This window comes from Ambystoma mexicanum, chromosome 3q (genome assembly GCF_040938575.1).
Source record: "Ambystoma mexicanum isolate Mex_15411 chromosome 3q, UKY_AmexF1_1, whole genome shotgun sequence".
Lineage (NCBI taxonomy): Eukaryota > Metazoa > Chordata > Amphibia > Caudata > Ambystomatidae > Ambystoma > Ambystoma mexicanum.
The window spans coordinates 1131951769-1131977908 of NC_090926.1; the positions used below are offsets into that span (position 1 = coordinate 1131951769).

A 26140-nucleotide genomic window follows, 5' to 3' on the forward strand; every position below is an offset into this window, starting at 1 on the left:
ATGCAAACGTCATAGGACAATTCACTGGGATAAATTGCTTGGATTGACAGTTCTTTATTATACCCACTTCATACAGTCGGTTATCAAGTATAGGATCCTTTTATTCTTCCTCTCAATGTCTCGCATGGGTGCGGGTCCTTATCTGGCAACATAGCGTAGTTCACTCTCTACTGACAAACTAATACCCTCACATGGGTTAATCTGGGTGTGGGTCCCAGACTCATGGTTTGTTGTCATATCTGTTTGGTTCACTCTCCTGCCAAGTATATGGTTCCTCTGTGTTGCTCATTCTTGGGGTATCGTGTGGGTTTGGTTCACTCTCCTGCCAAGCATATGATTCCTCTGTGTTGCTCATTCTTGGGGTATCGTGTGAGTTTGGTTCACTCTCCTGCCAAACATCAGATTTCCCTATTTTGGTTATTCTTGGCTTCTCATATGGATGCGAGTACCAGACTCGCAATTTAGTATCATATCTGTTCCGTTCACTCTCCTGCAAAATATATGATTCCACTCTCTTATTGATTCTCGGGGTACCAGGCCCTTTTATACTTTTGTTTCTGTTAGGGAGAATTATAATTCTATGGCTAATTTCCCTTACCTATAGAGTCCCCCAGCAGCTTTGCTGGATTTGAAGGGATTGTTTCTTTTTACCTGCTAAGAGTGAGACTCTTTTTCCCACTCTTAGGCATTTTTGCTATGTGTGTTCTAGGCTATTGTTGTGTTTAATGCCTATGGGATTTTCTCTCACCCATAGGAGGCATCTTTATTCAAATGTGTTACACAGCACCCTCAGTGCAGTGACACAGGGGTGTCGTAGCGACCCCCAAACATAGACTCCATACCCTGGGACTGACTACTGTCTCCCAGGGCATGTAAAGTCCCCATTGACTTTACCATTCAAATCTTATGAACTTAACCAGTCCAACCCATCTTACTATGGAGGTACTGAAAAGGGTTAATAGTTTTTCCCTTGGGTTCATTTTCGAGGGGGTACCTTAAAGACCCGCTCTCTAAAGTCTCTGGCTGGTGGCAGTGGTTACTAACATAAATATTCATCTGCAAATATTTTCCTATGGGATTTTCCCATTGTTCGAGGCTAACACTTTTACTGACGGCCTCTAACATACTGCTGGTTTATTTTATTATTAACTTTACTCCGGTAGGTTTTATTTGCCATAACTTTAATATAAATTCTTTCTTGTGTCTTACTCTAAACTTCTAACCCAGGTCAGGGATCCTTTATTCGCTCTTTTGGCGAGCTTCTGCCAAGAAGCCCTCCTTTTGGCGCCTCTGAGTCTCGGGTGGGTCTGTTGTTTGGGAGGGGGAGTAGAACCGCTGGACAGAGTTGCCGCAGCAACTCAGGTCGCACTCTAACCTGATAGGCTGGAGGGTCACCCACCAAGAAGACCACTCCACTGTGTGAGTGACAGCTAGGCTGTATGAATGGGTCTCTTTCTGCATAAAAGCAGGGTCCTGAGGACTGGGATAGCAAGACGTCGCCACTGGAACTACGGAACCGAAGGGGAGAGAAGCCAGAGACATCTTCAGCATCTACACCACCGGTGAAGCCCTGCCGGAGCGTCTCACCGCTTTTCTTCCACACGACGAGAGGAGATCTTCATCGAAAGAGCCTTCTTCCCTTGAGCTGGTGGGACCAACCAGTTCCCCCATCGCTTCCCCGGACCTGCCTTGGTCGAATCGACAGTGCCCAGCACTTGGAGACCGGATAGCCAGGCAGCTATCGATCCGGACAGCGATTAAAAGGAGCGTACCCTTTAAACTTCGTTTGGCAGCACCGCGGCTGGTTTCATCCCTGGGTAGTGCAGTGACTCGAACCTTCCTCCACGACGAGAGCCTCTCTTCCTCTGCTGGACCCCTCGAACTGCAGGAACTACCAGGAACAACCGCCACCGCAGGAGCCACTTCTTCACGTTTAAGGTACATTGTTCCACCAGGCCTCCCTTTCCCCGTGGTAGCCCTAAAGGTGTTTTAAATCCTTTATCTACTTATTGGGTTGGCCGCCCTCTCTCTTAACATTGTCTTTTGCCTCGCATCTACCTTTTCAATATTCGTCTACCAAAGACTTGACTGTAGCTACAAGAACATTTTTGCTCCTAAGCTCTTGGTCCTGTATCACTGACTCTGGCTCAGGCCTATAGACTCTGGCTGATTTGTTAGATCTGCTCTCACTAGATTGATTTTCAATGAGAAATGTGTTGATGGACCTGAATCTTCTAAACCCCTCTTCCTTCCTACTGTTTTAACTTGTGGAGTGCCATTTTGCTCCGTTTTCATTCACTTATCTTTCTGCTAAAGTGTTACTGTGCATTACTTGTACAGAAAACTTCAGGGAAGTGTTGCTATGGGGTGTCTGAAGATATTTTGGTTTAACTTGTGCTTTCCCTCCCTTTCGTTAAATTGATAGAGTGCCATTTGTAGTTGGTTTTCACTGTGCCGTTTTGCTCAGTTTTCACTCTACCGCAAACTTGTCTACAATTGAATAGGGAGTTGTATATACTTTTCCTTGACTAAACTTAACTTGCTTTATCAACTGTGATTCATGTGTTGAACTAGATGTGTATAACATAAATATATATTCTCTTTTTGATACAAAGCTTTGGTCAGTGTTTCCTTGTTCTATAGTGCTGTGATACCTATTGTGTAAACCCTGAATACTGCTCATCTCCCTCTTGAGATAAGTCTGACTGCTTAGCCACAGCTACCAACTAAATCTTTGTGGTACAGACAGATACCAAAGGGGATTTATTGCTCTCACCTGTAGTCCTAATCCTGGGTAGTGTTCCCTGAGGGAACTGCACGGGATTCTGCCTAACACTGGTGTACAGAGGTGAGGATAAAAGTATTGGATTTACATTTTCGTGTGCTACTAGTACCTTGGTTCAATTAACCACAAGGTTAACAATCACAAAAAGTTATTTTAACAAAGTCAAGTAAGGAAAGTTATAGTCAGGAGACCCTCCTTGCAAAAACTGCTGATTATCTTAAAGATTTGTGTAGACAGAAAGGTCTTGCTGTCAAAGGCAAAAAAACAGAAATGATTGATAGACTATTAGAGAAACAAAGTCTGGATAGTGGTGCTGTAGGCCCTACTACTCCAGCAAATGTGGCAAACAGTAATAGGGATAATGTTGAAAATGTTATTGTTGAGTCAGATGACGAAGAGGAGGATAACAATGTCACCCCCTCTGGTCCTCTGCCTGCTCAAGGGCCTCAACCTGTAGCTACCGGACCCTTACCAGGCTCCATATTAAGTCCTGAATGTATATCTCTAGAAAAAATGAGACTTGAACTCGAATTCAAACGAATTAGTGCCCAAACTGAACAGAGGCATCAGGAACTAAGGCTAAAAAAAATGGAGCTCAACCATGAGCTTGAGATGACGAAATTGTCTTTGGAAAATGCTTCTCTCCCCGAATCCTCTAGATCTTCCAGTCCAAAAAGAACCCGGATGCCTAAAGAGATTGTGGGTATGTATGAACCAAAGTTGGATGTATTAGATTGGCTTGCTATGTTTGAATATAATCATGGGCTCCAGGATATCACAGGTAATCAGTTGATCCCCTGGTTATTCTCTAGGCTCCCCCCCTGTTGCGTCTGATGTGGTAATGGAGTTGGGGGAGGTGGATAGGATGGATTATGAATGTGTAAAGCTAGCTTTGATAGCGAGATTTGGGAAGACTCCTTCTTAGTACCTTAAGAGGTTTAGGACCCTCAAAAAGCATGATAGTACCCCCTGGGCTACTTGGGTGAATGAATGTTTGAAGAACTTCGAGGGATGGATTAAGGGTTACAGAGTTAACACTTATGAAGGAATGAGAAATCATGTTATGATGGAGTCTATCTATGCTGCCTGCTCTCCTGAGCTCAGACAACACTTGCCTGATTCAAAAGAATTAGATTCTAAGTAACTAGCTAAGGCTGCTGACTTGTGGGTTGCCTACAGGGCCACTCACAAGGATTCACGGGTAACTCAGAAAAAGGATGAGGGAAAGCAGCCTAAAAAAGACAACAAAGAGAATTCAAATAATTCCAATTCCAAAGAGGGCCCCAAACAACACTTTAAGGGTAAGCTACAAGGGAAACCAAATCAGGCTAGTGTACCTTCTGGTCTGAGGTCAGAACAAGCCACCATTCATAAAGACATTTGGGAAATGTTATTTTTGTGGCTCTACTGATCACATGAAGGGGATCCCAGATGTAAGGGTAAACCTTCAGGGGTCCACACTGTCTCCTTAGCCTTCACTCCAGAGGAGGAAGTACATATGGTCAGTGGAAACTTTCAACTACTGGCTGAAGATCCCATTGGAGTCTCAACCAGTGTACCTTTAGTATCTCTTGGGTTGTGGGAACAACAGAATTTAGATGTGTATAATTCTATCCCTCCTAATACTAAAGAGTATTATAAAGACAGTGTCCTAGGCAATGGTCAGGAGACCCCTGCCATTAGAGACACTGGGGCCAGCATAACTGTGGTGGACAAATCTTTTTTCAAGGTGGAGGATGTTGCTAAGGCACCCAAACACCTCACCAAGTTACTTGAGGGCCTGTGCAGATGCTTCCCCAATTACCAGCTCTCATCCAGTGCAATGAAATGACTGTCAGGATACCTGTGAGTATACAATCTGATGTACCAGGAAGGGTGCTGTTGGGCAATGATCTGAAAGACCTGGGAGTAGTGTCAAGTACTCCCAGACATCCTAGTAAAAGATTACAGGAGCTTACCAGACCTGTTACTAACTGCTATTTCCAAACAACCAGAAGCAAAGGGGAAACCCAAGACTTCAAGAAAGAAGACAGCAGAAAGCACTCCAGTGCTGCCAACCAGGAAATCTCCTAGGTTAGCAAAAATCACACCTGTGATTCCTCCTCCAGCTGAGGCTGTGAGTGAGGTACAACCCTGTGTGGTTGAACTAGAGCCTGAGGACTCAGATCTAGTAGGAGGCCAGGAACTCATTGGAGATCTTGACCCTGTGGACCATCCTGAGCTGCAGTCTTTACTGGCAGAAGGTGGACCCCAAAGGGCAGACTTCAGTAAGGGACAAAGAGAATGTCCAACTCTGGAAGGTCTTCGCCACCAGGCAGCTTCTCGGCTTGAAGGGTAAGAGCCTGGGAAGTATAGGTTACACTGGGAAGATGGCCTCTTCTATAGTGAACCGACAGAGTCAACCCCTGGAGACTACAAGAGACTTGTAGTGCCCCAAGCGAACAGACTCCAATTCTTGCAACTAGCCCATGAGATACCTTTGGCTGGTCACTTGAGCTTCAAGAAGACCAAGGAAAGGCTCTCTCTCTACTTTTATTGGCCTAAAATGGGGGCTGAGGTAGAGAAGTATTGCAACAGTTGCCACACTTGCCAAACTTCTTGCTCCAAGAACGTGGCACCCTTAGTGCCTCTCCCTGTGGTGGGAGTACCATCTGAGAGGGTAGAAATCGACATTGTTGGTCCCCTTGATCCTCCAACTTCTTCCGGCAACAGGTTTATCGTTGTTGTAGTAGACCATGCTACTAGGTTCCCTGAAGCAATTCCTATGAGGACTGTTACAGCTCCAAATGTGGCTAAGGCCCTCCTTGATATTTTTACCAGGGTCGGGTTTCCTAAGGAGGTAATATCCGACAGGGAGTCAAATTTTATGTCCCACTACATGAAGGCCATGTGGAAAAACTGTGGTGTTACCTACAAGTTCTCAACAGCATACCACCCTCAGACAAATGGATTGGTAGAAAGGTTCAACAGAACCATGAAGAGCATGATAGGTGCCTTAGAAGACCCCCTTAAGAAAAAGTGGGATCTTCTACTGCCATGCCTTCTCTTTGCATATAGAGAAGTCCCTCAGGAGGGAGTGGGTTACAGTCCCTTATGAACTTCTCTATGGCCATCCGGTTAGAGGTCCATTGGTCCTGATCAAGGAAGGGTTGGAGAGTGCTCCTCCCTCCACACCAGTCAGAGTCACTGACTATGTGATAGGACTCTGGAGGAGAATGTCACACATGATGGCTGAGGCAAGTGATAACTTGAAAGCAGGTCAGGCTCTGGTCAAGCATTGGCATGACCAGAAGGCCAACATGGTTGAGTTCGCTCAAGACCAGCTAGTTCTTGTTATGGTCCCCACAAGGCAGAGGGCCTTGCAGGACAAATGGATGGGACACTTCAAGGTTGTGGGAAAACCTGGAGAGGTGAACTATCTGGTGGACTTAGGCAATCCTAAGGAGGCTCCTAGAGTCTTTCACATCAACCGTCTAAAAGCTTATGTCTCGAGACCAGAACTGGGAGCTTTGCTTCCAGCTTCAGCTCAAGAGGAGGAGGAGAGCGAATCACTACCTGACCTCCTCAGAGGCAAACCTTTAGATGAGAAAATAGAAGGAGTCAATCTCTCTTCTAATCTGACACCTGAGCAACAGGAGGAGTGCAAAATTTTGTTAAATCAATTTGCCTGTCATGATGCCTACCCCCGGGCATCCGGACCAAGCCCATCAGCCCCAGGAGCAGGCATCCAGGTGCTTGCTAAAAGCCCAGCAGCCCCTGCTAGGGGCTGTATGGGTACAGTCCTGGCGCCATTGGCGCCAGGCTCATAGAGGAAATCAGTCCTGGCGCCATAGGCGTCAGGCTCATGTACATTAAGTACCTCATGCAGACCATGCTGCAATGAAGTGAAGCCAACGTGAGGCCTTAATGAGACTACTTTACTTAAGGGACTATTTTTTACTCGGGTGTGGTTCTGGGGGAACTTCTTACCTGGGACTACTTTGAAGGCTATTTAAAGCACGCCCAAACAGCAGCACATGCTTCGCGTTATTCTGCATCCAGCAGCGTAACGCTCACCGTGCCTGCAGTCAGCATCTAGTCTTCTGCCACGCCCGCCTCGAATCCAGAGCTCCTAGAAAAAGAGGAAAGAAGTAAGAAAGGTTAGAAAACAGACATTATTTTAATTCCTTACCTGATTCCGGATCCGTCACGTCTTCGAACTTGGAAAAGACATTATTTCTGCACACGTCGCATCGCCAGCTGCAGCGCCGCGCCATACTCACCAGTCCTCACAGCATTTATCAATTCGGCGGTGCCTCCATCATTTTCTTCGCCGAACTCCAGCATCTAGGGGACAACAGAAATATAAAGTGAGCCGAGAGAGCCAACAAATACAATTTCTTTTTTCACCACCATAGACTTACCTGATTTACCACCGGGGGCATTATTCTTTAACATCCCGCAACTTCTTATGCCGCACCTGTAAGGAGAGAGAAAACAACAAGTTAAATACATGCATCTTTTACCGGACATTGTTGGGTAATACAGACTCTTACCTGAACGCCATCAGCTGCCACAAGACAATCTTCTCTTGGACCCAGCTGCAACACAAGAAGGGAATGGGACAAGAGTGAACATCGGACATATTGAACTCTTTGGACTTTATACTTACAGGTTCTCGCCAGGAACCTCGGAGTCAATATTCATCTGGAACTCTTCCAATGCCTTTGAACCAGTGAAGTAACTGGTATCAACGCGCCCCTGCATTCCACGCAGGATGGAGAGCTCATCATTCAAAAACATAAGGTGAGATTACTGAAAGGGAATATCGGAGGTGACTAGTGGGGAGAACATTGGGGTGCCATTACTAGAATCCACAGGTGGCTAAATCCCTTTCTCCACTTGCAGGAGAATACTTCTACGGGTCAAGCAGACGGGATTAGGCAGGCCAGTCCAGTCTGTCATCTCTGCACTACGCTTCACGTTGGAGGAGACCGCAGCTGTCCTGGTCCGATCGACGCCCCTGTGGGAGCCAGGTAAGCGTAACAGAACACGTAGCCTATCTACAAATCCCAACCCGGACGTTATGGAAACCTCAGAAACCGACCAACTAGCCCAATTATTAGGGGAAGTTAGGGCAGAAGTGCACTCCATGCGCCAAGAAACTAATGCCCTCAGGAGAGAACTGATTGTGTCAAAGGAACGCACTGATGATCTTGCTAGACAACTGCTGCAAAACCAAGCTGGGCAAACACCCCTATCTGGACTCGGGGGAACCCAACCCCTGTTTCATCGAGCAATCCTGTGCAAGTAATTATACCAGGGACTATTCCTTTAGCTCCACCCGAACGCTTTGCTGGGGACCCAAAAAGGTTTGCAGTGTTTATGAACCAATGCCGCTTGCACTTTTTATGCAGACCTGGAGCTTTTCCAAATGACCAACCCAAAGTAGCCTTTGTACTATCATATCTTAGTGGCAGCGCAGCTGATTGGTCAATTCCACTAGTCAACCAGGATGACCCTCTTCTTCGGGATTTTCAGGGTTTTCAAATGAGCATGGAAATACTATTCGCCAGACATTCACAGGGCCAGGCCTTGGATAACAAACTTTTATCCCTACGACAGTGTAACCAGGATCTGCTAACCTATATCGCAACCTTCAATAGGTTGGTGGTGGAAACCGGATGGCCTGAGGAGAAACGTATTACATTATTTCATTGTGGACTTCGGGGAGAACTCAAAGATGTTTTGGCTCAAGTTGTGAACCCACCTCAGGATTGCGCACAATATATAGACTTAGTGGTCCAGTTAGACCACTGACTGCAGAATAGAAAGGCTGATCGAGCTAAGTTCGAGAATCGGGTATGGGTTAAACCCAACGTTACCCCCAAAGGAACAGATGCATCAGAACCTATGCAGATCGGGGGGGTAAAAGGACCCTTAACTCAAAAGGAAAGAGAAAAGAAACGTCAGATGCAATTGTGTCTGTACTGTGGAACCACAGGACATTTTCTACAGGATTGCCCTATAAATCCACCCAAGAAAGTAGTAGGAGTTGCTGACAAAAGCCGGATAGAGCCAGATTCGGGAAACAACCACGCCCGACAAGCGTAGAGGTCCACTTGCCGAGCTTAAAGAAGGCCACTCAGACCTCGCACCTAATCATACCAATGGTCCTTATTGATCCAAGGCAGCCATCATGTATGCACGCAGTAAGTGCATACATTGATAGTGGGGCCGCTGAAACTACATGGACCACAAATTGGCCTCCAGGATGAATCTACCCCTTGGCAAAAAGACCGCTTCGGATGTCATCACCACAGTCGATGGAACTGAAATTGCCTCTGGGCCCGTAACTCATTCCACTACTGAGATGACACTGTTGGGTCAAGATGGGCATCGAGAAACTATTGTGTTTGATTTAATCAATACCCCGTAATTCCAAATAATTCTGGGAATACCATGGTTGGAAACACATAATCCTTGTATTGAATGGCGAGAGAAGAGAGTGACCTTCCAAGATTGTGCACACACCTGTTACCCGGAAAAAACCTTGAACAAAGGCCTGGCCACAGTCACTAATCCAGTCGTGCTGTTGCCTCAGAAATATCAAGAATTTCAGGATATTTTTCAAAAAGAACAGGCAAACACCTTACCACCTCACAGGTCATACGATTGTCAAATCGACCTCGTACCCAGTGCACAACCTCCTTGCAGTAGGATCTACGCCCTTACGGAACCCGAAAATCTTCACCTACGCCAATACTTGGACCAATACCTTGCTAATGGCTTCATTCGTCCATCCAAGTCTCCTGCATCTTCAGCTTCATTCTTCGTGCCTAAAAAGGAAGGTGACCTTAGAACGTGCATAGACTACCACGCATTAAATCAGATTACGGTAAAAAACCAATACCCTTTGCCTCTGATCCCCGAATTACTAGACCAAGTAAAGGATGCTTGTACCTACACTAAGTTAGATCTCCGAGGGGCATATCATCTGGTAATTGTAAAGAAAGGCAATGAATGGAAGACTGCCTTTCGCACCAAGTACGGGTTATTCGAATACCAGGTGATGCCCTTCGGGTTGTGCAATGCACCAGCAGCCTTCCAGTATTTTATGAACGACGTCCTTCAAGAACTCATTGACGTCTGTGTTGTCGTATGCATAGACGATATTCTAGTGTACTCCTCCTCAGAATCAGACCATGTTAAGCACGTTTGTGCAGTCCTTGAGAAACTACGCCAGCACAAGTTATACGCAAAATTGGAGAAATGTGTTTTTCATTCTACAGAAGTTGAATTCCTTGGATTTATCTTGACTCCAAAAGGAGTTTGAATGGACTTCCGAAAGGTGGACGCAATCCTCAAGTGGCCATCACCCAGTTCAGTTAAAGGGGTACAAAGCATGCTTGGATTTGCTAACTTCTATCGCAGATTTATTCCTGAATTCTCACATATTGTACACTCCATCACAGCACTTTTGCGAAAAAACAAACGCTTCTTGTGGACTGAAGAGGCTGAAAGAGCCTTCCAAGAGCTAAAATTGAAATTCACGTCTGCACCTGTCTTAAAGCATCCACGCCCTGAACTTCCATACATAGTTGAAACCGATGCATCCAGTTTAGCCATGGGAGCTGTCCTGTCCCAGAAGGATCCTGAAAACGGTCAACTTCATCCAGTAGCATTCTGTTCAAGAAAGTACTCAGCACCCGAGTTAAACTATGCGGTTACTGATAAAGAGTTATTAGCCATCAAATCTGCCTTCAAGGCTTGGCGGCATTATCTTCTCGGTGCCAGGCATTCCATCACTGTAATCACCGATCACAGGAATTTGCAGTATTTGAAAACAGCCAAGGCCCAATCATCGCGTCAATTTCGATGGGCATTATTCTTTGCCGAATTCGATTTCGTGATCACTTATCGACCAGGTTATAAAAATGGCAAGGCAGATGCCTTATCCCGAATAGGGATGGGATAAGCATATTCGAATCCGGAACCGGTGCCTATAATTTCAGAACAAAGAATTCTTGGCATAACTACTCTACAGACTTTAGAAGATATTAATTTAAAAATCCAACAACTTTTCGATCCTGCAGCCCTGCAGGACTGGGTAAAGAGAGGCAAAGATTATTCAGTCAGCAATGACCTACCTTACTATCAAGGGCGTCTATTTCTACCACACAAGGAACTACAGGAGCTAGTTATCTCCAATTATCATGATGCTCTGATGGAAGGACACCCAGGTATTGCAAAAACTGAAGCTAAAATTAAAAGACAATTCTGGTGGCCCACGTGGCGAAAAGACGTAAAGTCATTTGTGCTATCTTGTGGTATCTGCGCCCAAAACTAATATCAGAAGAAAAAAACAACTGGTCTTTTACAACCTTTGGATATTCCACCTTCACCATGGCATACTTTGTCTTTAGACTTTATTACTGATCTACCTCCATGTAATGGATTTAACACCATTCTAGTTATTGTGGATCTTTTTTCCAACATGGCCCACTTTATTCCTTTAAAGTGATTACCTTCCGCTTCAATTTTGGCCAAGGAATTTCTCGAAAACATTGTTCGTATACATGGATTTCCTTCTGTATTGGTCTCTGACTGAGGTAGTCAATTCGTTTAGCAATTTTGGAAGAGATGTTGGCAATTAGCGCAAATTGCCTTGAGGTTATCAACCAGTCACCATCCCCAGACCGATGGTCAGACGGAGAGGACCAACCTGACTCTTGAACAGTACCAACGTTGCATGCTACACCAAACCAAAAGCAATTGAAAGGATATTTTATGGATTTCCGAATACGCATACAATAACTCTGTACATTCAGGAACCGGACAAAGCCCCTTTTATTCCATATATGGACATCATCCTCGAACCTCAGAACTCGATTCGCCTCAACACTTAGAAATGCCCGCAGTGAATCATCTGCACTCTACTATTACACAAGCCTTTAAGGAAGCAACAGAACATTTGAAACAAGCGAAAGAGAAATACAAGAAAAATGCTGATCAACATAGAAGTGATGCTCCACAATACCAGATTGGGGATCAAGTTTGGCTGGCTACAAAACACATACCTCTAAAAGGGACCCAGACTTTTAATCCTAGATATTTGGGACCTTACACTATTAAGGCCATTATCAACCCGGTGGCCGTGAAATTGGAATTACCCTCTAATATGCGGTTTCATCCTGTCTTTCATGTTTCACTCCTGAAACCAGTTCAACCCAGGACAAGACTAGCCAAACCACCCGACCCCATCCTAATAGATGGGGAACCCAAATCCGAAGTTAAAAATATCCTGTACTCTAAAATGGTTAAATCAAGACTATTTTATTTAATCGACTGGAAGGGTTACGGACCACAAGGTCATGGGAGCCTAGTGACCACGTTCATCCTCCTCGGTTGGTGAAAAGATTCCATCAGAACTTCCCAGACAAACCAGGACCAAGGGGAAGAACACCTTTAGGAGGGGACTTGGGGGGGAGTGCTGTCATGATGCCTACCCCCAGGCATCCAGACCAAGCCCATCAGCCCCGGGAGCAGGCATCCAGGTGCTTACTAAAAGCCCAGCAGCCCCGGCTAGGGGCTGCCTGGGTACAGTCCTGGCGCCATTGGCGTCAGGCTCATAGAGGAAATCAGTCCTGGCGCCATAGGCGCCAGGCTCATGTACATTACTTACCTCATGCAGACCATGCTGCAATGAAGTCAAGCCAACGTGAGGCCTGAATGGGACTACTTTACTTCAGGGACTATTTTTTACTCGGGTGTGGTTCTGGGGGAACTTCTTACCTGGGACTACTTTGAAGGCTATTTAAAACACGCCCGAACAGTAGCACATGTTTCGTGTTATTCTGCATCCAGCAGCGTAACACTCACCAGGCCTGCAGTCAGCATCCAGTCTTCTGCCATGCCCGCCTCGAATCTAGAACTCCTAGAAAAAGAGGAAAGAAGAAGGAAAGGTTAGAACACAGACATTATTTTAATTCCTTACCTGATTCCGGATCCGTCACGTCTTCGAACTTGGAAGACGTGACGGTGCAGCGCTGCGCCATACTCACCAGTCCTCACAGCATTTTTCGATTCGGCGCTGCCTCCATCATTTTCTTCGCCGAGCTCCAGCATCTAGGGGACAAAAGAAATATAAGGTGAGCCGAGAGAGCCAACAAATACAATCTCTTTTTTCACCACCATAGACTTACCTGATTTACCACCAGAGGCATTATTCTTTAACATCCCGCAACTTCTTACGCCACACCTGTAAGGAGAGAGAAAACAACAAGTTAAATACACGCATCTTTTACCGGAGAGTGTTGGGTAATACAGACTCTTACCTGAACACCATCAGCTGCCACAAGACAATCTTCTCTTGGACCCAGCTGCAACACAAGAAGGGAATGGGACAAGAGTGAACATCAGACATATTGAACTCTTTGGACTTTATACTTACGGGTTCTCGCCAGGAACCTCGGAGTCAATATTCATCCGGAACTCTTACAACGTCTTCAAACCAGTGAAGTAACTGGTATCAACGCACCCCTGCATTCCACGCAGGATGGAGAACTCATCATTCAAAAACATAAGGTGAGATTACTGAAAGGGAATATCGGAGGTGACTAGTGGGGAGAACAGTGGGGTGCCATTACTAGAATCCACGGGTGGCTAAATCCCTTTCTCCACTTGCAGGAGAATACTTCTACGGGTCAAGCAGACGAGATTAGGCAGGCCAGTCCAGTCTGTCATCTCTGCACTACGCTTCACATTGGAGGAGACCGCAGCTGTCCTGGTCCGATCGACGCCCCTGTGGGAGCTAGGTGAGCGTAACATTGCCCCTCTGTTCTCTTTGACACCATGTTTGACAGCTTGGGACCAACATGATATCCAAACTGGTGACAGTTTACCTGTCAAAAGCAGGGGCTACAAGATGTCAGAAAATGTAAGAATCCACATCAAAGGAGAGGTCAACAAGATGCTTTATCTCGGGGTAATAGAGCCCTCTACTAGTCCATGGTCTAGCCCAGTTGTGTTAGTACCAAAGGCAGGATCCAAAGAGTTGAGATTCTGTGTGGACTATAGAGCTCTAAATGCAGTCACTAAGACTGATGCCCATCCTTTGCCAAGGACAGATGAGCTGGTGGATAGACTTGGTTCAGCCAAGTTCCTCAGCACATTTGATCTTACGTCGGGCTATTGGCAAATAGCCCTGACTGACCATGCCAAGGAGAAAATTGCATTCTCCACCCCAGTGGGCTTATACCAATTTAAGGTAATGCCTTTTGGACTAAAGAATGCACCTGCTACATTCCAAAGGATGGTTAATCAGGTTCTGAATGGGATGGAGGACTTCTGCATGTCATACTTGGATGACATTGCAGTGTTCAGCCCTACTTGGAAAGAACATGTTGACCACCTAGGATAGGTATTGCAGGCTCTTGAACAGGCCCATCTGACATAAAGGCAAGCAAATGTCAAATTGGTCAGAGTAAAGTGGTCTACCTTGGGCATGAGGTAGGAGGTGGTGAAATAAGGCCTTTGCTCAGCAAGATTGAAGCTGTGCAAAATTGGACAACCCTTTCTCCACAAACCCAGATGAGAGCCTTCCTAGGCCTCACTGGGTATTACAGGAATTTCATTGAGAAATATGGGTCCATAGCTTCTCCACTGAATGTAATCTCCTCTCCTAAATTCCCTAAAAAGATCAGATGGAATGAGGAGTGCAAGCAGGCCTTTGAAAGCCTGAAGAAAGCCCTTTGTCAAGCTCCAGTTCTCAGAGCTCCTGACTACCACCAACCCTTCATTGTACAAACAGATGCTTCCAATATAGTTATAGGTGCAGTACTCAGTCAACTGGATGAGAAAGGTAGGGAGCACCCCATTTGCTTCATCAGTAGGAAACTGAAGGAACCTGAGACAAGGTGGGCAACTATTGAGAGAGAATATTTTGCCATTATGTGGGCTTTGAAGAAGTTTAGACCATACTTGTATGGATCTACTTTCACCATTCAAACAGACCACCAACCCTTGAGATGGTTGGTGCAAACGAAAGGGGAAAACCCAAAACTGTTAAGATGGTCAATCTGCCTCCAAGGGTTTGATTTTACCACTGAGCGCAGGTCAGGATGTCACCACCAAAATGCTGATGGTCTCTCTACGATGTTTATAACCGACTAGAGGTATGAGACTCATCCAGGAGTGGATTAGAACCTCCTGTCCCTTAGTCTGGGGGGGGGGGGCGAGTGTTAGGGAGAATTCTCATTCTATGGCTAATTTCCCTTACCTATGGAGTCGCACAGCAGCTTTGCTGGATTTGAAGGGTGTGTTTCTTTTTAACTGATAAGAGTGAGACTCTTTTTCCCACTCTTAGGCATTTTTGCTATGTGTATTCTATGCTATTTTTGTGTTTAATGCCTATGGGATTTTCTCTCACCCATAGGAACCATCTTTATTCACATGTGTTACACAGCACCCTCAGTGCAGTGACACAGGGGTGTTGTAGCGACCCCCAAAAATAGACTCCATACCCTGGGACTGACTACTGTCTCCCAGAGCATGTAAAGTCCCCATTGACTTTACTAGTCAAATCCTATGAACTTAACCAGTACAACCCATCTTACTATGGAGGTACTGGAAGAAAGGGTTAATAGTTTTTCCCTTGGGTTCATTTTCGAGGGGGTACCTTAAAGTCCCTCTCTCTAAAGTTTCTGACTGGTGGCAGTGGTTACTACCATAAAGATTCAACCGCTAATATTTTCCTATTGGATTTTCCCATTGTTCGAGGCTAACACTTTTACTGACAGCCTCTAACATACTGCCGGTTTATATTATTATTAACTTTACTCTGGTAGGTTTTATTTGCCAGAACTTTAATATAAATTCTTTCTCGTGTCTTACTCTAAACTCCTAACCCAGGTCGGGGATCCTTTGTTCGCTCTTTTGGCGGGCTTCTGCCAAGAAGCCCTCCTTTCGGCGCCTCTGAGTCTGGGGTGGGTCTGTTGTTTGGGAGGGGGAGTAGAACCCCTGGACAGAGTTGCCACAGCAACTCAGGTCGCACTCTAACCTGATAGGCTGGAGGGTCTCCCGCCAAGAAGACCATTCCACTGTGTGAGTGACAGCTAGGCTGTATGAATGGGTCTCTTTCTGCATAAATGCAGGGTCCTGAGGACTGGAAGAGGCAGACGTCGCCACTGGAACTACGGAACCAAAGGGAAGAGAAGCCACAGACACCTTCAGCATCTACACCACCGGTAAAGCCCTGCCAGATCGTCTCACCACTTTTCTTCCACACGACGAGAGGAGATCTTCATCGAAAGAGCCTTTTTCCCTTGAGCTGGTGGGACCAACCAGTTCACCCATCGCTTCTCCGGACCTGCCTTGGTCGAATCGACAGTGCCCAGCACTTGGAGACCGGATAGCCAGGCAGCTATCGACCCGGACAGCGATTAAAAGGAGCGTACCCTTTAAACTTCGTTTGGCAGCACTGAAGCTGGTTTCATCCCTGGGTAGTGCAGTGACTCGAACCTTCCTCCACGACGAGAGCCTCTCTTCCTCTGCTGGACCCCTCAAACTGCAGGAACTACCAGGAACAACCGCCACCGCAGGAGCCACTTCTTCACGTTTAAGGTACATTGTTCCGCCAGGCCTCCCTTTCCCCGCGGTAGCCCTAAAGGTGTTTAAAATCCTTTATCTACTTATTGGATTGGCCGCCCTCTCTCTTAACATTGTCTTTCGCCTTGCATCTACCTTTTTCAATATTCGTCTACCAAAGACTTGACTGCAGCTACAAGAAAATGTTTGCTCTTAAGATCTTGGTCCTGTACCACTGACTCTGGCTCAGGCCTATTGACTCTGGCTGATTTGTTAGATCTGCTCTCACTAGATTGATTTTCAATGAGAAATGTGTTGATGCACCTGAATCTTCTAAACCCCTCTTCCTTCCTACTGTTTTAACTTGTGGAGTGCCATTTTGCTCAGTTTTCATTCACTTATCTTTCTGCTAAAGTGTTATTGTGCATTACTTGTTCACAAAACTTCAAGGAAGTGTTGCTAGGGGCTGTCTGAAGATATTTCGGTTTAACTTGTGCTTTCCCTCCCTTTGTTAAATTGATAGAGTGCCATTTGTAGTTGGTTTTCAGTGTGCTGTTTTGCTCAGTTTTCACTCTACCACAAACTTGTCTACAATTGAATAGGGAGCTGTATATACTTTTCCTTGAATAAACTTAACTTGCTTTATCAACTGTGATTCATGTGTTGAACTAGACGTGTATAAAATAAATATATATTCTCTTTTTGATACAAAGCTTTGGTCAGTGTTTCCTTGTTCCATAGTGCTGTGATACCTATTTTGTAAACCCTGAATAATGCTCATCTCCCTCTTCAGATAATTCTGACTGCTTAGCCACAGCTACCAACTAACAGGGTAATTCATAGAATTTCGCAGAAAAGTGTTGCAAGCGGCTGGCGCAGAGTGTCCGCGTGCGATTGTCTGCGCCAGGCACGTGCGCTAAAACCGATTTCCGCGCACAGCGTATTCATGGATTTTAGGCTCCCAAACCAGCCGTGGCGCAGAGAATCGCAGCGACCCTGCAGCAGCGCCAGTAACGCCCCCAAGAACGCCCTCGCGCAAGGAAAAGCCATCAAAATCGCTAAATCATCGCAAAGGGCTGCGCTAACCCTGGACCAGTTCACCGGGCTGGCAAACGCCAAGCGGGGAACGTGTATTTCAGGGGTGCGCGGGAAGTTCCACACGCGTTTGGCCCCGTGCAAGCAGGGTACGTGTATTCCATGGGTGCGCGGGAAGTTCCACACGCGATTTCAGCAGGGTACGTGTATTCCAGGGGTGCGTGGGAAGTTCCACACGCGATTACAGCAGGGTACGTGTATTTCAGGGGTGCGCGGGGAGTTCCACACGTGATTAGGCCAGTGCGAGCAGGGTACGTGTATTCCATGGGTGCGCGGGAAGTACCACACGCGATTTCAGCAGGGTACGTGTATTCCAGGGGTGCGCGGGAAGTTCCACACGCGATTGGGCCAGTGCGAGCAGGGTACATGTATTCCCTGGGTGCGTGGGAAGTACCACACGCGATTTCAGCAGGGTACGTGTATTCCAGGGTTGCGCGGGAAGTTCCACACGCGATTCCAGCAGGGTACGTGTATTTCAGGGGTGCGCGGGAAGTTCCACACGCGATTGGCCCAGTGCGAGCAGGGTACGTGTATTCCATGGGTGCGCGGGAAGTTCCACACGCGATTTCAGCAGGGTACGTGTATTCCAGGGGTGCACGGGAAGTTCCACACGCGATTTCAGTAGGGTACGTGTATTTCAGGGGTGCGCGGGAAGTTCCACACGCGATTGGGCCAGTGCGAGCAGGGTACGTGTATTCCATGGGTGTGCGGGAAGTACCACACGCGATTTCAGCAGGGTACGTGTATTCCAGGGGTGCGCGGGAAGTTCCACACGCGATTGGGCCAGTGCGAGCAGGGTACGTGTATTCCATGGGTGCACGGGAAGTACCACACGCGATTTCAGCAGGGTACGTGTATTCCAGGGGTTGCGCGGGAAGTTCCACACGCGATTCCAGCAGGGTACGTGTATTTCAGGGGTGCGCGGGAAGTTCCACACGCGATTGGCCCAGTGCGAGCAGGGTACGTGTATTCCATGGGTGCGCGTGAAATTCCACACGCGATTTCAGCAGGGTACGTGTATTTCAGGGGTGCGCGGGAAGTTCCACACGCGATTTCAGCAGGGTATGTGTATTTCAGGGGTTCTGGGGAGTACTACACGTGAATTGGCCGTGTGGGTCCACCCAGGTGTATGCTCCACAACCTCCACAGCCCCTGCAGGCAGCCCACACCACGGGGGACTACCCTGCACCCCTGCTCATGTCCCGCAGGCAGCCCATCCACCATGGGCATGCCCCCCAGCCAACCCACATGTCACCTTGCACTACTGATCAACAATGCATGTCTCCCACCACCCCCACCCCCCAGCAGTGCAGGGGCAGCCTCCACCAGGCCCCCACTCATGTCTCCCACCACCCCCACCCCCCAGCCACCAGGGGCACCCTCCACCAGGCCCCCACTCATGTCTCCCACCACCCCCACCACCCAGCCACCAGGGGCACCCTCCACCAGGCCCCCACCATGTCTCCCACCACCCACACCCCCCAGCAGTGCAGGGGCAGCCTCCACCAGGCCCCCACTCATGTCTCCCACCACCCCCACCCCCCAGCAGTGCAGGGGCACCCTCCACCAGGCCCCCACTCATGTCTCCCACCACCCCCACCCCCCAGCAGTGCAGGGGCAGCCTCCACCAGGCCCCCACTCATGTCTTCCACCACCCCCACCCCCCAGCAGTGCAGGGGCACCCTCCACCAGGCCCTCACTCATGTCTCCCACCACCCCCACCCCCCAGCAGTGCAGGGGCACCCTCCACCAGGCCCCCAACCATGGCTCCCACCACCCCCACCCCCCAGCCACCAGGGGCACACTCCACCAGGCCCCCACTCATGTCTCCCACCACCCCCACCCCCCAGCAACCAGGGGCACCCTCCACCAGGCCCCCACTCATGTCTCCCACCACCCCCACCACCCAGCCACCAGGGGCACCCTCCACCAGGTCCCCACCCATGTCTCCCACCACCCACACCCCCCAGCAGTGCAGGGGCACCCTCCACCAGGCCCTCACTCATGTCTCCCACCACCCCCACCCCCCAGCAGTGCAGTGGCACCCTCCACCAGGCCCACACTCATGTCTCCCACCACCCCCACCACCCAGCAGTGCAGGGGCACCCTCCACCAGGCCCCCACTCATGTCCCCCTGCACCCCCACCCCCCAGCATCCAGGGGCACCCGCCACCGGGCCCCCACTCATGTCTCCCACCACCCCCACCCCCCAGCAGAGCAGGGGCACCCTCCACCAGGCCCCCACTCATGTCTCCCACCACCCCCACCCCCCAGCAGTGCAGGGGCACCCTCCACCAGGCCCCCACCCATGTCTCCCACCACCCACACCCCCCAGCCACCAGGGGCAGCCTCCACCAGGCCCCCACTCATGTCTCCCACCACCCACACCCCCCAGCCACCAGGGGCACCCTCCACCAGGCCCACACTCATGTCTCCCACCACCCCCACCCCCCAGCCACCAGGGGCAGCCCCCACCAGGCCCCCACTCATGTCTCCCACCACCCCCACCCCCCAGCAGTGCAGGGGCACCCTCCGCCAGGCCCCCACTCATGTCTCCTACCACCCCCACCCCCCAGCAGTGCAGGGGCACCCTTCACCAGGCCCCCACCCATGTCTCCCACCACCCACACCCCCCAGCCACCAGGGGCAGCCTCCACCAGGCCCCCACTCATGTCTCCCACCACCCCACCCCCCAGCAGTGCAGGGGCACCCTCCACCAGGCCCCCACTCATGTCCCCCTGCACCCCCACCCCCCAGCCACCAGGGGCACCCTCCACCAGGCCCCCACCCATGTCCCCTATCACCCCCACCCCCCAGCAGTGCAGGGGCACCCTCCACCAGGCCCCCACTCATGTCTCCCACCACCCCCACCCCCCAGCAGTGCAGGGGCACCCTCCACCAGGCCCACACTCATGTCTCCCACCACCCCCACCACCCAGCAGTGCAGGGGCACCCTCCACCAGGCCCCCACTCATGTCTCCCACCACCCCCACCCCCCAGCCACCAGGGGCAGCCCCCACCAGGCCCCCACTCATGTCCCCCTGCACTCCCACCCCCCAGCCACCAGGGGCACCCTCCACCAGGCCCCCACTCATGTCTCCCACCGCCCCCAGCACCCAGCAGTGCATTGGCAGCCTCCACCAGGCCCACACTCATGTCTCCCACCACCCCACCACCCAGCAGTGCAGGGGCATCCTCCACCAGGCCCCTACTCATGTCTCCCACCACCCCCACCCCCCAGCAGTGCAGTGGCACCCTCCACCAGGCCCCCACTCATGTCTCCCACCACCCCCACCCCCCAGCCACCAGGGGCACCCTCCACCAGGCCCCCACTCATGTCTCCCACCACCCCCACCCCCCAGCAGTGCAGGGGCACCCTCCACCAGGCCCACACTCATGTCTCCCACCACCCCCACCACCCAGCAGTGCAGGGGCACCCTCCATCAGGCCCCCACTCATGTCTCCCACCACCCCCACCCCCCAGCCACCATGGGCAGCCTCCACCAGGTCCTCACAATCCCCAATCATGTGCGTTATGGTCAGCCTCCAAAGCCAAAAAGCCCTACCAAGTAACCCATTCACCCACATGGAAATGGAAATTACATGTTACACCCCCAATGTTCATAAAGCTAATGAACCCATGTCCGTCACACACAATGGTTGCAATTGAATGGGAAAACACCCAACATGACATGCATGAAACCAATGAGATGATACCACACAGTGAAGTATGAAAACAAAATTGTATTAAAAAAAATAAGAATGCAAAAGAAGTGAAACAAACTACAATGGCAATGAAAAAAAGATAAGCTGCATGTCCGTTTAAAAAAATAAAAACACCAAATCCTAATCCAAAAAAATGTTGTCCAAAGTCAAATGAAAAATAAAATCAATCCAATGAAGAACTATGTACAAAACTTCCAAGGGTCCATGAGCCCAACTGAACAAAGGAAACCTACAAAAAACCCTAACTAAAATGCAACTATATACAAAAAGTGGAGCAGTGTCCGTCGACTCCAAATCATAAGAACAAACAAAGGAAACCTAAAACTAAAGAACTATATACAAAGGCGGCGGGCAAGTCCAGCGGCTCACTCTGTGGTGTTCCGGGCCAGGGCATCATCGAACTCCTGTTCGATGTCCCGGAGGCGGTCCTGTTCCATGGCCCCGAGGGTCCGCAGGGACGATGCCGTGTCCTCCTCCAACCCCCTGCGGATTGCCTCGAGGCATTCGGCCCGCCTCAGGGCCCTCCGCATGGAGTTCTCCGCCCTGACCATTGTGAGCCGCGCCTCTTCCGCCCGCCGCCGCTCCGCATCTAAGGCGTGGCCCAACCGCTGCCACACGGAAGACACTCTCTGTCCTGGGTCCTCCTGCCCTCCGGCCGATGCCTGCCCCTCCAATGTCGAAGGCCCGGAGCCTTCATGGCTCCCACCATGTTGCTGCTGCTGCTCTGCCTCTGCCCGTGCACTGCCTCCTGCTGCCTACACATCCTCCGCCGGCTGGGGTGCAGTCGTAGATGTGGCCACCCATGCTGGACGTCCGACTCCCGACTGTGGCAGGGATGCCTCCTCCACCAGCCTGGCCGCACCGTCAGAGGCAGCTCCACAGGGCACCCAGGTGACTGATGGGTGGGAAGATGGCACAGAGGACGACTGGCGCGTAGGGGGTCCAGTTGAGGAGGGGGTCGGAGCAAACCCAACCAGACGGAGGAATCCGGCCTGGGTGACCTGTCCCAGCAGGCTGACGTGGTCAACGAGCCATTCGAGATGACGTGCAGTCTCTCCATGAAAAGACTGCAGGTCACCTCGCATGGCCCGTTGACGCAACGCCACACCAGCCAGGACAGGCTCAACCCGGACCTGGATAGCCACGTCCGCAGGCAGAGGAAGGCCAGTTGACGTCAGCTCATCCCCTGCCTGAAAATGGGTCTGGACGTAGGCATCCCTGCTGGTGCAAGATGATGCAGGGACAGGATCGGGGACAGGATTGCACACAGGCACCTCCGCGGCGGCCTGTGCTGCCTCCTGTCCCTGGTCCTGCACTGCACCACTAGCACCAGTGGGATCCCCACCTCCAGACCCCGTCTCAGGTGCTTGCACGGCCTCCTCCTCCACCAAACCCCCCACCAACCTGGATGACTCTGTGCCATCTTCCCCTGTTGGGCCCTGTGGGGTCCCAGCTGCCCCTTCTGCTGCCGAGGAGTCCAACTCCAACCTCCGCCTCTTGGACCTCCCCCCGGCAGCTGCGGCCTGGGACGCAGCACCGGACTCCTCACTCCCCGACGAGATGACAACACGGGAGGGGAGCCGGGCCTTGCGTCTCCGGCTGGCGGTGGAATCCCCGCCGCTGTGCTCCACAGCACCTTCTCCGCCCTCTTCATCAGTTGACGCTGCAGACAGGGAGAAACAAAACACAGGCATCAGGGAACTGTACAATGGACACATACACACATGACAGTTGCACATGAGTGGCATTGGCAAACCTCAGACATGTCATCACAATCCCCAACCCACATGTCATTACAACTCGCACACACCAGCCATACCACAGCCATATCGCAACTGCCACCACCATCCCTACACATACAACAGCATGAGCAGCCAAAGGTGAGCCCGACATCATATGCAACACAGGAAGTGCACCACACATGTACACACACCACCACACTTGCATGCATGTGTACACCTCTGTCGCACTGTTCAGACGGGCATCCATGTCACATCTGCCAATCAGGCTTCCACATACCGCTGTCACATGCATCCATGTTGCATCACTGTTGCACCCTTGTCAAATACACACACATGCACATGTACACAGTGCTGATACATGCAGCCGAAAACAACATACATGCGTGACATCACGGACATGTCTACTTACATACACATTCATCCAAACATGTGTGCCCACACAACTGCATTTGGCATGCAAGCCTACACACACAAGCACCATCCATGTCTCACACATTACAGCCCTTGCATGTGTCAGCCCCACGGCCCTGTACACCCCCAGCCATACTCGACCCCATACAAACAGATGTGCAACCTGCACACTACCGAATAATCACCACACGCACTGCTCACAATCAGGATGCATGTACACTCACCGCTCGACTCCAGACGGGTCTGCTTCTCTAGGACCTGGACGTGGAGCGCTGGGGATATGCGTTCCAGGACCCTCATCTGTACTTCCGACAAGTGGCCCCGGTGCCCCTTGGCATCCGCTGCCTTCAAGAGGCGCCGGGCCTTGTTCAGGGTCCTGGACCTGAAGTCCTCCCAGCGCTTCCTGACATGTTGTAAGTCGCAGACTGCCACCCCCTCCGCGTTGATGGCAGTCACGATGTCAGTCCAGATCCGAGTCCGTCCTTCCTTGTCGGCGCGGGACCTTCCGAAGAGGGCATCATACTGCCCCAGGACTTGCCCCACCAGGACACCAACTTCGGTGGCACTGAAGCTGGTGCCCCTCTGCCTCTCTGGCCGGGGGTTGTCAGTGGTCACAGATGGTGTTTGCCCCGACATGACAACCCCAGAGGCAGGAGTGGGTGGGCAACTGGGTCCTGGGGCTGGGCTGTGGAGCGATGGAATCCCAGTCGGGAGTCGTCGGTTCCAGCAGGGGGTGGTCACAGCAACAGCACCCCTGGCTGATGTGCAGGCAGCAAATGGCAGTGCACGTGGGCAGCAGGCAGTCAGGCAGCAGCAGATGACAGGTGGGAGCGTGCTCGGGACTCTGGGGGGCAGTAGTTCGGCCTTCTGGGCAGGAGCGTGGTCTTCCGTGTGCATACGCGTGGCCAGCTTGATACGGAGTGATTTGGCACGTGAAAAATCTGCACGTCAGCGTGTAATTCGAGGAAAGGCCCTTAGCGCGTAAGCGCGTCTGCACGCATATGCATTTTCATTGGACAGAAGGCCCCTCAAGCGCAAGCGCCCCTGTGACGTGACGCGTACAGACGTGCAAGCGCATTTCAGCGCGCGTGAAAAACTGCACGTCCGCGTGTAATACGAGGAAAGGGCCATGCGCGTATGCACGGCAGCACGCATATGCGATGTCATTGGACCAAAGGCACTTAGCGCGTAAAGGCATCGCCAGCGTATGCGCGTCTATGAAGTCACGTGCACGTTGAATTGGGCACACGTTTGAAAATGTTGCGTGTTAAAAAAATGAAAGACACGTCCGAGTGTCAGAGCTTGTAATTGGTGGGAATGGGCCTAGCGCGTACACGCGGCAGTGACAAAGCGTGTAATTGGTGGAAATGGCCCTAGCGCGTACACGCCGCGTAAGTGACGCTGGACGTGTGGGCCTGTATAAATGGTACGTGTAGAACACCATTTCCTTGTACGTGCTTTTCGTGGAGAGCGAGTGGGTGAATTCTGTACTTCTTGTCGTTTCACACGCGATTTACTTCACAGCGTTTCAAGTTCGTATTCCCTGTTACCTCTGACAGCTTTTTCTCTTTTTTCTCTTTTACTGGTTTACCTGGGCCTGTTCCCTCAAACAGTGTTCCCTTCTACTGTTGTCCTGTCTCCTCAGACAGCGTACAAATCTTCTTTTGGCGGGGGTGTTGCCAACCAAACGCGCTCCTTTTTCACGTTCTTTTACCTGGCAGACGGTGAGTCACGCACGTATCTAACATCTGTGCTTGCCCCGTGTGTCGCCTACCCCTTCAGAGGTCATTCTAGGCTGCGTGTGACACGCATACGTTCATTCTTGTGTTACTGGGTGCCACAGCCTAGTGCAGGTTTTTCTTTCTGCACACGTGGTCTAGGAGGGGTTGCATGCATGTCATCTCCCTTTTTTGGGGCTCCTGTGTGTAGCGTGACCCGTCATCTTTCCCCAGGGGTTACATTCAGCCTTGCTAGAGCACTAGGGTACAATTACCATCTGGTACCCAACCCCTTTGACCCCCAATTGCCCAGGACAATAGTTTACAGCCACTCCCATACGCACATTAACATCAGTGCCATGGCTGGGAGGCGAGGATTCCGTAAGGGTGGCAAAGGTGGAAGAGCCACAAGTGGTGGCCGTGGTGGATCCGGTAGGGGACGTGGTCGTTACTTGCAGGGTGAGCCTGTCCCCCCATGTGTGGAGGACCAGTCAAGGGAACCCATAATCCCCCCTCCCCCCTCCCGTTGAGGCTGATGTGGCTGACACCATCCATGCTCAGCCCTTGTTGGACCAGCCCATTGTGGCACCAGACCTGGCTGGCTCCATGGCTGACTTCCAGGTCAGCAGGCCTATGACACGTGCGCTGGTGCACGTTGATGTCATCATGCCATGTGCATCTGGGGCATCAAGGTCATCTGCTGCCCCAAGTAGGCAGGGCGGAGAGGCTGCAGGGGCAGCTGCGGCTCCATCCACCCCAGCTCTCACACACCCAGCCAGGACAGTGTCGGTCCTAGTCCATCCTGCTGACATTCCCCCTGACACCATTACACTTGAGCCAATGCCTGCACCAACTCCAATGCTGAGTGTGCAATCCCACACTCCTGATACAGAGTCCACCAGGGCTCCTGCCCCTAGTGTCCAGAGCGGTGCAGGACACTCAGGATCACCACCACCTTTCAAGCGGAAGAGGAAGAGTGCTCGTCCGGCACAGGCTGATGCCCCAGACACGGCTACACAGTCCGGCCTGTCGAGGAAGCCCAGCTTCACGGATGACGAACTGAATGCACTTGTCGAGTATGTGTCCGCACATGATAA

General features: G+C 50.7%; 1 protein-coding gene across 2 annotated transcripts in view; it reads right to left on the reverse strand.

Moving 5' to 3' along the window:
• LOC138447677 (C-type lectin domain family 4 member G-like) overlaps nucleotides 1–26140 on the reverse strand; it is a 473303-nt gene that overhangs the window by 403067 nt on the left and 44096 nt on the right. The gene's annotated exons all lie outside the window — the stretch shown is intronic.